Below are 19153 nucleotides of genomic sequence, written 5' to 3'. Positions count from 1 at the left end.
TCTTGGAATTGTATGAGGAATGTTGGTATTAGCTTTTCTTTGAAGGTCTGGTAGAATTCTGCACTAAAACCATCTGTCCCTGGGCTGTTTTGTTTTGTTTTGTTTTGTTTTTTGGTTGGGAGGTTTTTAATGACTTCTTCTATTTCCTTAGCGGATATGGCCCTGTTAGATAGTTTATCTCGTCTTGATTTAACTTTGAAATGTGGTGTATCCCTAGCATGGCTGCCCTCTGAGAGGCCCAACAAGCAACTGACTGAGACAGACACAGATACTTACACCCAATCAATGAACTGAAGCAACCTATCAGTGGCAAAGGGGAGGGATTTTGGGTGAAGAACTCTGGGAGGGGTCACCAGAAGGGGCAACATTTGGAATGTAAATTAAAAAAACTAAAGGAACGTTTTGATATTCTCTCAATTAAACCAATTTATCAGTCTTGATTTCTAACAGGTTGTTCTCACAGAAAATATTTATTTTCTAGTGTACAGCTTTGGTTATGAGAAATAAAGAACCATATTGCTTTAAAAGTATGAGGGAATATTTCTGCTGTACTTCAAAAGTGATGGTTTATAAGTATGGCAGATTCTGAGAATGGTATCAAGTGAAAAAACTCAATGTGACATGACCATAGTTTCTGGTTCTCTATCCTTTTAATGCAACTTTATTTTTAACTTATTGTTATATAAACATCTTAAAATTTCTAATAAAATTTTAAGAGTTGATTAAAACTACAAAGAATTCAACAATTTCAGTAAAAAATGTTCTTTAAGTAGAAATATTATAATACAAAGGGACTCAAGTTTAATTACTGCATCAATTTTTGGAAGATCAGAATTCAATATTCTAAACAGCTACTAAATCTCAAATCATTCTTACATTTACATATGTTTATATTATACTTGAATTTTAGCAAGTTTCTTAGGTTCTTCTAGTTTACAGGTAAATGAGAATAATTTTTATTTGTCTAATAAAATGGAGAAAAACCTTTAATATGTATTTTTATGAAATATTGGAACAATTTGTCACAATTAAGTTTTCCTGAGTCGGAGTTCTAGTTACACAATCAGTTACACATGGTACATGTATATTACCTATGTAATAAAGACAAATGTCACCAAGTTACATTACAAGCCTTCAGCATTAAAATCCAAAAGGCTATAATTCCTCATTACTATTAGTGAAAAAGCCATAAGTACATATTAAAGAAAAAACAGTTGAACTCAAGAGGATTTATCCTAGATACAACAAAACTAAAATGCTCACTGCACTATTAATTACAAATTATGTATTATGAGATTAATAACGATCTTTCCAACACAATAAAAGCATTAAAAATTAAGCAGTCACTTGTAAATTTTGAGGCAGAAAACTATATTTAAATATGTACCCTGGAAAATATTTTTATTAAAATTTTGTGTAGGGGGTTGAGGAGATGGCTGAGCAGTTAAGAGCACTTGACACTCTTGCAGAGGACTAGGGTTTGATTGCCATTACACATATGAAGCCTCAGACCATCTGTGACTCTAGTTCTAGAGCATCTGATGGCTTCTTCTGGACTCTGTGGGTACCAGCCATGAATGTGTTACACAGACATGCGTACAGGCAAAACCATAAAATCAATCAATTGATCAATCAGTCAAGCATAAATATTTTATATTTATTTTTTACACTCCAGATTTTATTCACCCCTGTCCATCCTCTGACTGTTCCACAACCCATACCTCCAAACTACACCCCTGTCTCCATGAGGCTGTCCCCACCCCCAACTCCCCATCCCAGCTGACCTCTAAACTCCCTGGGGCCTCCAGTCTCTTGAAGGATAGGTGCATCATCTCTGATTGAACACAGACCCGGCAGTTGTCTGCTGTATATGTGTTAGGGCCTCATATCAGCTGGTGTATGCTGCCTGGTTGGTGGTATAATGTTTGAGAGATCTCGAGGGTCCAGATTGACACTGGGTCCTCCTACAGGGTTGCCCTCCTCCTCAGCTTCTTTGAGCCTTTCCCTAATTCAACCACAAGGCTCAGATTCTGTCCACTGGTTGGATACAAATATCTGCATTTGACTCTTTCAGCTGCTTGTTGGGTCTTTCAGAGGGCAGTCATGATAGGTCCTTTTTTATGAGCACTCCATAGCCTCAGTAATAGTTTCAGGCCTTGGGACCTCCCCTTGAGCTGGATCCCACTTTGGGCCTGTCATTGGACCTTCTTTGCATCAGTCTCCTCTTCATTTCTATCCCTGCAGTTCTTTCATACAAGAATAATTACAGGTCAGAGTTTTGACTGTCGGATGACAACCCCCTCCCTCATTTAATGCCCTGTCTTCCTGCTGGAGGTGGGCTCTATAAGTTCCCTCTCCCTACTGTCTGCCATTTCATCTAAGGTCTCTCCCTTTGAGTCCTGAGAGTCTCTCACCTCCCAGATCTCTGATGCATTCTGGAGAATCCCCGCCCCCCAACCTCCTACCTCCCTAGGTTTTCTGTTTCCATTCTTTCTGCTAGCCCTCAGGGCTTCAGTTCTTTTCCCTCACACAATACCAGATCAGGTTCCCCTCTCCCCACCACCCCCCAATCCCCTTTCCTTCCCAAGTCCCTCCCTCTCCACATATGATTGCTTTCTTCTCCCTCCCCACTGGGACTGAGGTGTCCTCATTTGGGCCCTTCAGCTTTTTGACGTTTTTGAGTTCAATGAGCTATATCTTGAGTATTTTGTACCTTTTTTTTTTATTAATATCCACTTCTTAGTGAGTATATACCATGCATGTCCTTTTGGGTCTAAATTACCTCACTCAGGATGGTATTTTCTAGTTCTGTCCATTTGCCTACAAAACTCAGGATGTCCATGTTCTTAATAGATTTGTAGTATTCCATTGTGTAAATGAACTACATTTTCTGTATCCATTCTTCTGATGTGGGACAGCTTCACTGTTTCCAGCTTCTGGCTGTACAAATAAGGCTGCTATGAACATAGTGGAACACGTGCCTCTGTGGCATGGTGAAGCATCCTTTGGGTATATTCCCAAGAGTAGTGTTGCTTGGTCTTCAGGTAGATCTATTTCCAATTTTCTGAGGAACCTCTAGATTGATTTCCAGAGTGGTTGTACCAGTTTGCAATCACACCAGCAATGGAGGACTGTTCCTCTTTCTCCATCTCCTTGCCAGCATGTTTTTTCACCTCAGGTTTTGATCTTAGCTATTCTGATTGGTGTAAGGGGGAATCTCAAGGTCGTTTTGATTTGCATTTCTCTGATCACTAAGGACTTTGCACATTTCTTGAGGTGTTTATCAGCAATTCAAGATTACTCTGTTGTAAATTCTCAGTTTAGTTCTATACACCATTTTTTGATTAAGTTGTTTGGGTGTTATGGTGGTTAGCTTCTTGAATTCTTTATATATTTTGGATATCAGCCCTCTATCGTATGTGGGGGTGAGTGAAGATTTTTTTCCCAATCTGTAGGTTGCTGATTTATCTTATTGACTATGTCCTTTGCCTAACAGAAGCAAAGTTTCTGAGGTCCCATTTCATGAGGTCCCATTTATCAATTCTTGATCTTAGAACATGAGCCATTGGAGTTCTGTTTGGGAAATTTCCCTCTGTGCCAATGAGTTCAAGGCTCTTTCTCACTTTCTCTTCTTTTTGATTCAGTGTATCTGGTTTTATGTTGAGATCTTTGATTCACTTGGACTTAAGCTTTGGGAAGGTGACAAATATGGTTCTATTTTCATTTTTCTCCATACAGACAGTTAGACCAGCACCATTTTTTAAAGCTGTTTTCTTTTTTTTTTATTGTATATTTTTGGCATCTTCGTCAAAGATCAAGTGTCTGTAAGTGTGTGGTTTTATTTCTGGGTCTTCAATTCTATTCCATTGGTCAATGTGATTGTCTCTGTACCATTATCATGCAGCTTTTATCACTATTGCTCGGTAGTAAAGCTTGAAGTCAGAGATGGTGACTCCCCCAGGCATTCTTTTATTTTTAAGAACTGTTTTTGCTATTCTGGGCTTTTTGCCTTTCCAGATGAATTTGAGAATTGCTTTTTCCATGTCTTTGAAGAACTGTGCTGGGATTTTGATGAGGAGATGGGAATAAAATACTTGTTGTCACCTGTGATTTAAGAAAGTCATTAATTTAATTAGACACCAACAAACAAACACGGGAGTCACATTTTCTATTATTTTCTATGACAGATTGAATATTCAAAAAATGAGATAAATGGGATAACTTTAATATATGCATACTATTGACAAATCATAATTAATAATTTTAGATTAATAAAATCTTAGAAAGCATAACAAATGAAACAATTGTATGCATAGTATTTATATTCTAAAAGTCAATGAATGTAGAAATCAGTAAGGAAACCCTGTTTAACAAGTCCATGTCATGATAAATCTATCATGATTCAGAAGTTGCTCTAATGTACCTAGTCTGTTGACTATCACTGAACACTAGTCTCGGGACACTTCTTTGACTATACTTATTATTATCTAATGCAAATATTATCTAGCATAATGTCTCTTTAATGATAAATAAATATGTCATGTAGTTTTTTTATTGTTGCATTGAAAATAAAAAAAAACATTGCCCTGTTTGTATACTTTACATTTTCATACAATCTGGTAGCCAAACTATCATGTGTCCAGAACATTAAGATTCACTAAATTTTATAAGGAATGATTTGGATAAATGCAAATGAACTTAAATTTTTATTGTGTATATTGTTAAATCTACTACTATATATTCAGTGTATCAAAATTAGCACATAAAATAATTAATATATTCTCAATAAAAAGGTAAACATGTACTTCATCATTCTTGTTACCAATTTTGTGGTAACGGCCTTGGATCTTACACATTCTAATAAATTGTTCTGCCACTGAGCTACTCTGATTTTTGAGGTGAGGTTCCCTATGGAACCCAGACTTAACCTCAACCTCTCAGTCCTCCTCCTCCATCCTTATTTAAATGTTAGGATTACAGGACATTCTATATATCCTTCTCTCACTCCTGTTCTATATTTAAAGGAAAAAGATTTTAAAATAAATCTAATGATAATTTGGAAAGAATCAACATGTAAAATATACAAATAATCTATTTGCAGTGCATGAGGAAAGTGTTGCTGAGGGTATTATGAAATTACACCCATTACATTCACAATATATAAGGTTTACCACTGAAAAAAGTTGACCTCAGACTGGCTGTGACAGTAAGAATGTTTGAGTTTCTCCCAAAGTCATAAGTTCAAATTGAATCTTGTGTATGAAGGAATTAGGAAGTAGGGCTTTGGAGAGGTGAGTGTGTCATGAGGGTAGAGCCCTCCTGATAAGAGTAATTCCTCATCAAGGTACCTAGAAGACTTCCCTTGCCCTTCTACTGTATAATGAAAGGTAAGGAGCATACTCTGTGCACTGTGTTTACCAGAAATCACATACTCAATCTGTTGGCCACCTGATTTTAGACATTTCAGGACACAGATTTGTAAGAAATAAGTTTCTATTGTTATAACACACAGAAGCTTGTATACTTTTTATACAAGGCAAAATGTACAAAGGCACAAATTTCAGGGAAATGAATAAATTTATTGGTTAAAGGAACTAATTCCATACAAATGCAAAATTTGCCACTATGCCAATAAAAATCTTGGATTATTCTTCCTGTAATTGTCACAGTGTGAAGGTCACAGTGTCTGACACACAGGAAACAAGAAACATATTAATTCAATGCCCAGATTAATAGCTACCTGACTTCTGGTGTGAAGAACTGAGAAATATGATAGATACAAGTTATCTCAATCATGAGGCTGGAGGTAACATCACAATAAAATTTTAATGCCTCAGAGGAAACATGTAACCAAGAATAGAAGAGAAATGTGATAGATACAAGTTACCTCAATCATGAGGCTGGAGGTAACATCACAATAAAATTTTAGTGCCTCAGAGGAAACATGTAACCAAGAGTAGAAGACAAGAAAACACTGAAAAATTTCAGGGTTAAATTGGAGCCAGAGGGTCGTCTTGAGGGAGTGCAGCAGCAGAGGTGAGTCTACAGGGTCAAACAGTGGATATGTGTGTGTGGCCAGAAACAGTGGCCACTCGAGAGATCAGATATAAGACTAAATCCAAACACCTACAAAATATGTTGAATCAAATACATGCTATAAGGAGAGAAAATAGCACCTTCTCTTATAAAGCATACTGTTGAGACAAGAATTCACAATGATACTCATGCTGAGCATATGTTTCTGAAGCAAAGGGATATTCAGAGGATGGCTTGCTCTATAGGCAGAGACTGTAGTGCCTGCTAGATAAAGGGCACGGAGTGAAACACATCTAGTATTTATTACATTCAAGGTGTGATCCAGAACACTTGAAATAAATAAGAAAGCAAGCAGCAACATCCAACCAAATGGATAAGATTGTAATCTGTATGTTATGAATGACAAAATTTCAAACTCTGGAGCAAGTGGGTTGTTCAAGATCATGTAATTAGCAAGTTGAGCCTATACACTTTAAATTCTTCAGATACTTAATGTGCAAGAATAATTTTAGAATGAAAACTACAGCAGAAAACCATTTATTTATATATTCACATGTATATATGGATATGTGTATGTCAGGTTTTACAGAGCAATGCCAACTGACACAAATTTGCATAAAAATTGTTACTTGAGATAATATAATGTGCCTGTTCCATCTTACTCAGTTGTGTTCTAAGAAAGTCAAGGCCATTGATTTTGAAATCTTCTGAATCATCATGGATCAAAAAAAGGATGGGCTTCTCTTTTTAGAACCAGAGTTGTGTCCAGCATAACTTTGTATTGTTTCCATCTCTGGCATGATATGCCAGCTAGGAACTGTGATAACAATTTTCCCTTTGGTGAAACCTGAACCTTCATACTGCCTCAAAGTAGTTCCTTAAAGGCTTTCCTTTGTCATAGGCTCAAACATAGAAGTTTTCATTCCTGTTTGCATGGTATTATGAGCAATCCGGATGAAATGCCTAATTCCGTACTGGTAAAGAATGTTTCTTTTAAATCTTGAGCCACTGGCATAGAAATGCTCTTGTTGTTTCTGTAGGTGAACAATGTCTTCTGTTCTCTTAAGATCAGACTCCTCATAGGAGTATTCAATTCTATATGATGGCCAAACCATAACAAATAGCTGAATAAAGAGGTTTCCCAGATACTGGCTATTGGCCCATAGAAGGTTGCAAAGCAGCAATCAAGTCTTCAGTTTGTAAATCAGGTCTCCATGGGTTCTAGCTGGCAGACTATAAGAGTTGTCTCTTTCATGCTTCCACCAGGGTGGAAGGATTCCTCCACCCTGGAGTGAATAAGTATTTTCCCCTCATTTTCTTCCCTAATGAGTTTTTCAAGTCGGGAACAGTTGTAGGGAGTGGCTCCATTTCTAAAAGGCTGAGTTCACATGGCATAGTTTACTTAGTGTGGCTCCTCCCTGCTTCTGTCCATACTGGGCCTGAGCCATGCTCCCTAGGTCTGTGGCTCTTCTGGACAACACTAAGCCTTTGGAGTCAATGCTGAAACATTTCAGTTGGGACTCTGGATGATATTTTAAAAACTGACCTGAACTGAGGCTTATTCTAAATTACTCAAACATTCATCTACAACAATGGGCAGCTTTCAGACTCTAGTGGTATTATACTCAAGACTGATCATTTTCACCAACGTTAATGTTACATGATCTCAGATATATTCCATTGTTTGTGTATTGAATTCTCTCCAAATGTTTAAATCATGCAGAATGATTATCTTCTCTAAAATATCCAGCTTGTGGGATTTTATCATATTTTTTACAGCAATGCATACTTCTCTGTTGTCATAAAATTTCAGCTCATATCTAAATATTCTTTAAGATTCCTAAGCAGTTGAAAGTTTTCACAGAATAGATGGCTATCTTAAGCTTATATAAACTGAATTTCAGTCAGGAATATGGGCTACATTGTTATGTATTACAGAAATTTATATGTGTGCAACTAATACATTTATAAAAAAAGTATAGGTTCTTAATATATATGATAAAATTCTATAATTTTACTTTATTGTATTGTAATTCATTTCTGATTTTAGATGTGCATGTAATATTTCATACTAATATATCATTTACTAACAAGGCCCAAAAGAAAACAAGAAACACACGCAAAACACTGACAAAAGAGTATACTTCTATTCGGTACAAAGGATTAAAGCATTTTTGAAAGTCAAAGTCTGAGATAGGGATCTTAAATGTTCCTTTCCAGCTTCTGCATTTCTCAATGGTCTTGGAAATAAGAGAGAAGCTCAACTGGAAAGTCCAGAATCTCTTTTGTTATAAAAAATTTTTTCTGAATCCCTGTATAATTGTTTACAGTTTATAAAGCACTTTGTGTCTTTTATAATAAATTTTACATCAGTATACTGCAATTTCCCAAATCTATGAAGACTTATGAAAGTTCCTGTTAGCCATTAATTCTCCACAATGGTAACAGTCACTGTCTCAAAATTAGTCATAATTCTATGTATACAAATTTTTTTTCTTACAAGTATATATTGCCAAGAGTTTTAAAAAACTACTTTGAAATTATCCTACATACAACTGGTATTAATTCTATTTTATAATATTCAAGCCTATGAAATTTTATATTCATTGATCTGAAACACTATCCTATAAGATACCACCTAACTTACTGACAGTACACTAAAACATAAATGGAATTCTTTTCATCTGGTTGAAGAACTGTTCATTGCTGTTTCCTTGTTACCATTGCCCCTTCAGCTTAAGTCTCAAAAACGCAGTGGTGTTCACTGCTATCAAGTACTGCTTCTCTAAGTGTAACTAAGAACAGAAGTCAGTTCTCTCCACTGACTTCCATTTGACAGCCCATGCAATCCTTAAATTCACCTCCAGTTTTGGACATCTATGTCAGGGGGATACAGGTTTGGACAGAAAGATAATATTGCAAAGTTATAGTAATCTCAGGTAACTTCTTACACTAGCCACATTTTCTGGCCCCAGTGAATACTCACTTTCATTATTTACTTCTCTGGAACAATTCAGCTTTAAAAAAATGCTCTTTCCCCTCTTGTATGCATGGGTTATTTATGGGAATTCAGACAGCTTAAAAACTGTGAAGAGGCTTTTTTGGAGGTGGGGGGTGCGTAGACTGAGCATAGAGAGAGATGTTTTATTCTTCCTTCCACCTCCTCCCGTATGAACAGCAAAGAAACAGTATTAGAGTTGGAGTTGGGGAAGGAGAAAGAACAGAGAGGACATTAAAGGAAGAAAGTTTGTTACCAAATTCATTATAAGACTTTAACATAACCTTGTTTGCACCAAACATCATGGCATACTCTGATTATATCAGCCCTCTGAAGCCTGAAGAAGGATCCTCAGTTTCAGATTGTAAGGTTGTGAATTAAGATAGCCTGGGTCACCAAAATAAATAAATGAATGAACGAGTGATAAATAAAAAATAAATAAATAAAATCCCTCTTTTGAGTAGATGCTCGGCCAGAAAGCACAGAAAAGATATTCTTTGGAAAAATTCAGAGTATTTTCTCTGTTTCCCCAGGGAAAAAAATCATAAAATATTTTTATATTTTTATAAATATAAATACAAAATGTTTTATATTTCATAGAATGTTTTATCTTTCAGAATTTCTAAAACTTAATATTCTATTGAATAAATATGAGTTTAAAAATAATTAAGTAGAACAGGAAAAGAATTATAAAATTTTGTCTTAACACTAAAGGAAAGCCTCTTTAGTTTTGGAAGAAGTATAGGCATTTGGAATGTAACTACCTCTGTATCTATAAAACTTTTTTTAAAGATGGTCATACTTTTTTATTGGATTTATGTATTTACATTTCAAATATTCCCTTTCCTGATTTCCCCTCCAGAACCTCCTTGTCCCATCCCCCTTCCCTCTGCTTCTATGAGGGTTCTCCCCCTCCCATCCACTCTTCCCACCTCCTCCTCACTCTGGCATTCCCCTACACTGGGGAATCAGCCTTCACAGGATCAAAGGCCTCTCCTTCTATTGATCCCCAATAAGGCCATCCTTTGCTACATATGCAGCTGGAGCCCTGGGTTCCTCCATGTGTACTCTTTGGTTGGTGGTTTAGTCCCTGGGTGACACCTGACATGAAGGTATATCCTTTAATCCCTGTATTCAGAAGGTAGAAGCAAATAGATCTCTGTGGACTTGAAAGAAACTTGAGAAACAGAGTTCCAAGCCAGGCAGGGCCATAAGTTAGGGTGCTTTCTAAACGAACAAAAGCTTCATGAGTGGGCTTGGTCTAGATTAAGACAATTACAACAATAACAGAAAGTCAACAAGAAAATGTGTACAAGTGAGGATTCTCTAGAGGAACAAAACTGATATAATGAAAGCATATATACAAAAAGGATGAGAGCCATTTGAATGGCTTACAGACTGCGATCCAGCTTGTCCAAAAATGGTCGTCTTCCAATGGAAAGTCCAAGAACAAAAGTAATTGTTCAGTTCATGAGGTTGGATGTTTCAGCTGATCTTTAGTTCAAATTCCTGATTCAGTAGGCTCTAATACCAGTAAATTGAGAATGAAGGCAAGCAGGCAGAAAGCAAAAGCTTCTTTCTTTCACGCTGTCTATATAGGCTGCCACCAGAAGGTGAGGCCCAGTGATTAAAAGTGCGTCTTTCCACCTCAAGAGATCCCAATTAAACTTGAGTCTTCCTACTTGAAATGATTTAACTAAGAAAACTCTCTCAGAGCTGTACGCATATACTTTGATTTTAGTTAATTCTAGATGTAGTGAGGTTACAATTAAGAATAGCCGTCACACAATGTCTCCTGAGTTCTCATCATGTCAAACAGAAACATGCATCCTAATCCAAAGACTGAAGTCATCATTTGGACCTATATAAGCAGTGATTCCCATCTTTTAACATGCCAAAATATGATTTGTGACATCTTGAATAATGGAGAAAATACTGGACAATCAGCTTCTAGAAAAATCACTGATTTCCTTCCCGTGTGTCGCACAGACACGAACCCACATTCATTAATTAGATTCATCATTATTATTTTTACCACTAGTATGATATTGAGAAGGGTTAAGTATAGTGGTTATGCTAATTTTCTCTCATTTCACTGAATAAGAGAGGAATATAACACTGAAAACACAGCAAACCAAAGGAATTAAAAGATTTTGCCTGCCATAGCAATTCCAATGATCTAATTAATTCCATTTGCATTTTTAGTTGGTTTCTTTCATTTTTTGAGGTTAACTTTGCAGTTAGTGTTTTTTTTTAATGTTTCTGTTTCTGCTTAAGTATACTCATTATTCCTAAATGTTCAGTTTTAAAGTTATTAAAATCATATTCGTGGGCTAGAGAAAGGGCTCAGCAGTTAAGAGCAATGACTGCTTTTCCAAAGGTCTGGAATTTAATTCCCAACAACCATATGGTGGCTCACAGCCATCTGAAATGGAATCCAATGCCCTCTTCTGGTGTGTCGGGAGACAATTACAGTGTACTCATATAAAATAAATTACAATAAATAAATAAATAAATAAATAAATAAATAAATAAATAGTGGGTCTTCCCACTTCAAAAAAATAGATGAAAATTGTTTGTGCATATATGCATAAATATACACATAAACATTTTTAAAAAGTATAAGAAAGAAAACTGAAGGGAAACTATTAGACTTAGAATGTCAATTAGAGGCCAATTATTTATATTATTTATATTGCAATTTTTAAAGTTATAAAGTTTTGCTAATAACTTTTGTTAAATTATTTTGCAGTACTAAACAAGACTGATGTCAACGTAGGAACATCTTACCAACAGAGGGTTAATTCTGTTAATGCTGCTTATCCTTCACTTGACAACTATAGCTTTTCTTAACATTGTCTTCATTTCAAGATCCAACCTTACATCAAAGCCCTAGACAGTTTCTCAAGGCAGAAGACAAAACCCATGCCAGAACCCGACAATACTGGAAAGGCTTCCCATCAGCCTTATTACACATCTTTTTTTCTCTCATTACATTGATCAGAGCTACTTGTTTCCCATGCTCCCAGTGGACATGAATTAAAAGTGCAGTCTTCTCTTGGGGATGCCCTTGCACAGCACATAGTAATAGGCAGCAGGACATTGAAATGCTTTTTTAGAGAGAATTAATTAGGAATGACAATATTGCTTCCTGCATAGCCTTGTCAGTATATTTTGTTGTTGTTGTTGTTTTGTTTGTTTGGGGGTTCTTTCTCTATACATTATTATGTATGCAATACAAGTGACTTAAAAGGGTCTAATTGGAGTTGTAGTTTTAAAAAGGTAGGGACAAAGGAAGAAGGGAAGGGAGGATGAAAAGAAGAAAATAAAGGAGAAAAAGATGAGTATTTAAGTTTTTGTTAGGGAACTTTCATTTATAAGCAATACATTGCTCCCTATTCTATTCTAGTGTATACAATCTATGTAATACACACAGATGAATAAACATAGCAGAAAAAATTACTCTTGGCCAAATTGCTTTTCTTTCTTTTCCTATTATATGTAGTGTGTGTACTGGCAAAACTACAGAACACAGACATTAAGCCAAATGAGGATCTGGGTACCAGTATTATCTCAACACATACCATTCATCATCCTTCAAAAACTCTGAGGAGTACTGATTCATCCTCACCAGTGACACTGGTACTTTCACCTGCACCAAGAACCACATGTGCAATGGCTCCCTTTCTATTTTTCTAGCAACTATCGTCCTCCTGGTAGGGACCTCAAAACTACATTGCTAATTCCACTTACCCTCACTGATCACCCATGGCCCATATCCCTAAACAGAGAGCCTAATAAGGAATGGTTTCTTTGAGAAAGCCACAACTTCAAGGTGCAAGAACATCAAGCTTGAATAAAACAACAGAAGGTAGATAACATTCTTTCCTCAATAAGCAATTATTCCTATATTGTAGAAGGCCATATACTAAATCCAAACTTTGATACCACGTCTAGACCTTCTCATATAGGTCTGCCTATCTCTAATAACAGAGAGGAAAATAAATGTAAATTTCTTAAGGGGCTGACTACTGTTGAAAGCTATCTGCTATTTCATGCTTTCTTACAAATTTGGGGAAAAGATAAATGCTAAATAATTCATATAGTTATTATTATTTTGTCAAGAGATAAAACCTCTGCCAGGATAAAAGTATAGTTGAGTCATAGAGCATTTCCTGAATATTCAGTAGGTCTGGGTCTGATTACAAGCATTGAAAAATAACGACAAAATAATTTCAAATAATATTCTGCTATACTTAGACCAGTGCCTTATTTATTCATCATTCGAGAGGCTTTCTTCAGCAGCAGATGGAAACACATTCAGAGACCCAAAGCCAGACATTACGTAAAATGATTGTCTAAATGGGAGGTGTTAGTCAAATCCCTCTTCTCAGAGCTCAAAGAATCCCAAGGAAGAGAAGGCAGAAAGATTTTAGAGTGTCAGAGAGGAGGGAGGACACCAAAAAAACATGACCCTTTGAATCAATATGTGACACTAAGCAGGTCACATATGAGCTCACAGAGACTGAAGCCATAAGTACAGGGCTTACAAGTCCTCTGGATACATACAATACCTTTAAGCTTGGTATTTTGTCTGGGACTCCTGACCACGAGGGTCTCTGATTCTTTTGCCTGCTCCTGGGACTCTTCCTCCTGTTGGGCTGGCATCTCTAACTTCAATATGAAACATTTTGTTTCATCTTACATTTTGTCATATTTGGTTATTTTCTAATAGAAGCCTGTTCTTTACTAACAAGAAACAGAAAGGGAAACTCTCGAATTCATTGTTTTTAATAGCTGAGTAATATTCCATTGTGTAAATATACAACATTTTTTTAATCCATTCCTCAGTTGAAGGACATCTGGGTTCTTTCCAGCTCCTGGCTATTATAAATAAGGCTGCTATGAACATAGTTGAGCATATGTCCTTGTTATATGTTCGAGCATCTTCTGAGTATATGCCTAGGAGTGGTATAGCTGGATGCTCAGGTAATGCTATGTTCAATTTTCTGAGGAACTGCCAAACTGATTTCCAAAGTGGTTGAACCATCTTGCAGTCCCACCAAAAATGGAGGAGTGTTCCTCTTTCTCCACACCCTCACCAGCATCTACTATCACCTGAGTTTTTAATCTTAGCCATTCTGACTGGTGTGAGATGGAATCTCAGGGTTGTTTTGATTTGCATTTCCCTGATGACTAAGGATACTGAGCATTTCTTTAGGTGGTTCTCGGCCATCTGAGTTTCCTCAGTTGAAAATTCTTTGTTAAGCTCTATACCGCATTTTTTAATAGGGTTATTTGGTTGTCTGGAGTCTAATTTCTTGAGTTCTTTGTATGTATTGGATATTAGCCCTGAATTTGAGAGTTTCCTAGGTAAATGGATGGAACTAGAAATTATCATCCTGAGTGAGGTAAGCCAATCACAAAAGAACACACATGGTATTCACTCACTGATTATTGGATATTAGCCCCGAACCTTGAAATGCCCAAGATTCAACTCACAGGCCACATGAAGCTCATGAAGAAGGAAGACCAAGTGGGGGTGCTTCGGTCCTTCTTAGAAGGAGCAACAAAATAGTATTTGCAAGGGAGAAAATATGGAGACAAAGTGAGGGACAGAAACTGAAGGAGGGGCCGTCTGAAAATCATTCCACCTGAGTATCCATCCCATGTACAGTCACCAAAGGTAGATGCTGATGTGGAAGTCAGGAAGTACATGCTGATAAGAGCCTGATATGGATGTCTCCTCAGAGGTCTGCAAGAGTCTGACATATTCAGAGGCAGATGCTCACAACTAGCCATTGAAGTGATCATGGGGTTCCCAATAGAGGAGTCAGAGTGAAGGCCATTGGAGCTGAAAGGATTTGTGGCCCTATGAGGAGAGCAACAATACCAACCAACCACAGCTCCCAGGGTCTAAACCACCAGCCTGGGAGCACTTAGGGAGAGATCCATGGCTTCAACTGTATAAGTAAGGGTAGAGGGCCCTGCTGGGCATAGGTGGAAGAAGAGATCCTTGACCCCATGAAGGCTGGACGCCCCAGGGGGTGGGAATTTGAGGGTGGGTTGGTGGAAGTGGGGGGGTAGGTAGGGGTTACATCTGCAGAGAAGCAGGAGGAGGGGTGAGGGGATAGGGGGTTCCTGGGTGGGTGGGGGATGGGATAAGGGGACAACATATGAAATGTAAATAAAACATCCAATAAAAAAAAAGAATAAAAAGAAACAGAAAGGGAACAGATTTGGAGGGGAGGAGCGGTTGGGGGTGGGGGACTAGGAGGAATGGAGGGAGAGTAAACTCTAATAAGGATATATTATATGAGAAAAGAATCATTTTCAAAAAAATCTAATAACTTCTGCATAAATATTGATGGGAGCTTGGCATTGCATCAATATATTTTATACATTCCTTGTGGTATAACCACAGGCCACAAAGCACCTTTCAGACACTCACACATCACTATCTCAGAGCACAACATAGTTGAGCTAGAAGATGACTTTTCCTACCATCTCAAACAAGATGAAAATGCATTTTTCAAAAAAGACATTAAGTGAAAACAATTCCTTAATTCCTCAGATATTACTTTTGGCAAATAACTACCCCATTCGACCCTTACATTAGCCTGTGATTCTATGGCCCTCCTGTCCATTTAAAAGTAAATGAGGAAATTGAGACGTAGGGAATTCAAATTGCACAGGTAGTTAGCATCCATGCCAAGAAGAGAACATGTTTTCTGCCTGAATTCAGTGCCAATTCTATGATCCTTAGTCACCTTGAGCAAAAAAATAAATAAATAAAGCCAATTTATCTTGGATTTCATTCGAGGGAATTTAGATGTACTCACATTAAAGAGCAAATACATCTATAGGTTTTCTAACATGCATGCCAAGGATAATATTACATAAAATTGCTACTGTTTCTAGCTTTCACATATTAAATATATGAAACATTATCTGTCTCTGACTCAGGTATATTTTATTAGTGCTGAAGTATAATCTAGTTACTATTAACATAATGAAATTTATCTATCCAAAATTTTAAGGAGAAAAAGAAGTGAAATGAAACTAAATAAAAGAACAAAAGTTCATTACAAATGTCATTCAAAATACTGAACTGCCAGGAAGAGTTTTTATGCAAATTATCTCTGAGGGTTCTTACTGACAGTGGCTTATTTCTTGTGATGTCAGTGACCAGTCTCACTCCTTAGACTAGGACGGAATGCTCAAGTCTATTCTTTGCTTTCAAAGTTTACACTCCTGTGAGCATTATCAGACACTAAAAGGTTGTAGTTTCACCATCTTCGTTCACACAAACCATTGGCTCTTCCACTGCATCTGCCAGCCCAGAGCTATTCAGAGGAGGTATTATATTTTTGGTATTGTTTTTTTTAAACACACTTACCCCTTTGAGTAGAGCCAGAAGCTTTGAAGGTAGTTGTCGATAACAAAACTAAACCTGATGGGCAAACGAACACTTGACTACATTTTCCAGTTGGACTTCCCCAAGAGAATTATTATACTCGTCTCTGGTTCCAATGAAGGGGAACTTTCTGCAGTATTCAGAATGGGAGTCTCTTGGCCTACTAGGCACAGAAAATCCTGCCAAATTAGACCTGGATGGCATGACTTCTGGTTTGTACTAACAGAGTAGCATATTGGATGTCTATGCCCTTCTTTCATATCCATTGACAGCAAAAGTTGCTTGTTTTCCTCTGATATTATCAGAAAGATTTCTTTGGAAAAAGAAACAGAAAGAGAGAAGAAACATGATAATAAGACAATGAGATAAGTAGGCTGACTTTGAAAACAGATCCCATGCAAATAAACAGGAATTTTGGCTGAGAAATCTTTTTTCAGGGATTGAATGCATTTCACTATTTCTTTGGCATTTCTTGATAGTCAGGTTGACCAAAATTAGGAAGATTGGAATATAATCTTCATTCTCAGAGGAAAGCATAGGCCGATCCATATCAGCTTATTTTTTCACATAATTCTAGCACATGAGATTTCACTCATTAGACAGATACTAGCCATGCTTAACTCTGTGGAAGTATTTATGAATTCCTCCCACACTTTCTCTAACTAACACCCATGAGAGCATCCCAAGAAGATGTGATAATGGTACCTTAGAAACATGCATGTCAGTGACTGGCAATTGTCAAGTTCAATCACAATTACAAAGGTTTAGTGGTTTGAAAATCAATTCTTTTCTAGTCAGGATAGAGGCACTATAATTGTTAAAGACATCTAGGAAACAGTCTGTTAAAAACTAGACTCTTCAGGAACCTGATATTCTGAGATACTGGTTTATCTAACATGTATCCAGCAACTCAATGGCCCTCTACAACTCTCCATATTTTTTCTCTCTAAAGAAAATAAATGTTCAGTGATAATTTGTGAGTCTAACACAGTGTAAATGAAGTCTCCATATAAAGTGTTAAGTTTATTATAAAGTAACACATTAATGAGAGACATTTATTTCTACACCTGAACATTTGTTTTAAAAAATAGGATATACAGTTCAAATAAGGTAAGATATGTGAATGTGCTTCAGACAGAATTTATAACTGAATGAATATAACATAATGTGAATACTATATTTGACAAGACTCTCTAGAGAACTATTCAAGGAAGTATAAAATTAACGATTAATTATCACAGTAACTGCAGCATTGTTTTATGATGTATCATGGCTCTTGACTTCACCTTTTTCCACAAAATTTATCGTGGTCTGATTTAAAGACAGTGAGTACAAGGACTGACAAATCCTCAGGGACTTAAACTTATTTTTTCCTCCCATTTAACTCTTAGCTCCAGTTAGAACTAGGAAAACATATCTCAGATTCCAGTGTCTTCCAAGACTGGTCATCTAACCAAGTGAAATAATCGGAGAAATATCAAGAAGCCCCACCTGCAAAATATATCTTTCCTAAGGGACATTCCTGGAATTCCCATCAGTGAGGACAAACAGAGAGCCCTTTGAACATGCACAGAGGTGCTAATATAGCATTCACCTATGTAACAGTTTGGGTAAAAGATAAAAAAAAAAAACAAGTAGACATAACTTTGAGGTAGAAAATGATGTAGTTACACTTTTATCTTTGCTCTGGCAAAATGATTTTGAATCCCATACCAAAATAAAAATTCTGTTCAATATTTGCCAGCTTCCTTATAGCCTGAAACCATCTAGTATAGGCATTCTGTACGTATACCTTTATCATCAGATTTCTCCCTATCATACCATATATGCCTTTACAAAAGAAGCTTCAATGATATTTAAAAATACTCTTTCAGGTCCTTAGAAAACAAGCTGACTTGAGAAGCCCCTTTCTCAGGCAAAGTAAAAAATGTCAGATATTAACCTAGAAATAAAAAGGTCCACAAGTAGCAAACAGAAAACTTTCAAGCAATAAGCATGCAAAATTATTTGGAAATTCAACTCCAAAATGAAGGAGAAATTTGGTTGGGATATCCTTTAAAATCATAATTTCTCATTGCTGGGAACAACTTTTTGCTAGCTTTCCAATAGTCCTAAGAATCAAAGCTCAGGCTATACACATGCACTGTTAGCTCCTGACCTTCACCTCAAAATACTTGTTTCTGAAACTCCCTCAGAAGAATCATCTTACTCAGCGAAAAAAAGAATATTTTTCTATTGGAATCTTATATCTAGTATTCTTTTCCTCAGTACAGCCTCCTGTGCTTTCTAACTGTCTCTGAAGTCACACTTAGTCACATATCATTGTTACCTTGACTAATATTACCATATTCTAAAAATTCCTTTTAACCACCATAGCCTCTTAACACCAAACTCAAGAATCTGGCATTCCTCTAATGATGGGTTTCTGTACATTGGAGCATTATTAAAGAGGTAAAACATATTGTTGTTTTTTTTTTAAATTTAGAATGCATTGTACATTACATTGAGCGAGCCGTTCAAGGAGCAAGGCAAATCATTTAACCCTTGTGATGAAGCAGTCAGAGATACTCAAAATGTTTCTGGATGATTGGAGCTTTTATAAATTCAGAATAAGAAAATCATAAGTTGGGCTACAGAGGTGTCTCTAAGGCTGAGAGCACTTGATACTTTTGCAGAAGACCTGAATTCCATTCCCACCACCC

The sequence above is a fragment of the Grammomys surdaster genome, unplaced genomic scaffold, assembly GCF_004785775.1.
Source record: "Grammomys surdaster isolate TR1022 unplaced genomic scaffold, NIH_TR_1.0 126158, whole genome shotgun sequence".
NCBI lineage: Eukaryota > Metazoa > Chordata > Mammalia > Rodentia > Muridae > Grammomys > Grammomys surdaster.
The sequence above is the reverse complement of the archived record's forward strand: the minus strand, read 5'-3'. Positions refer to the sequence as shown.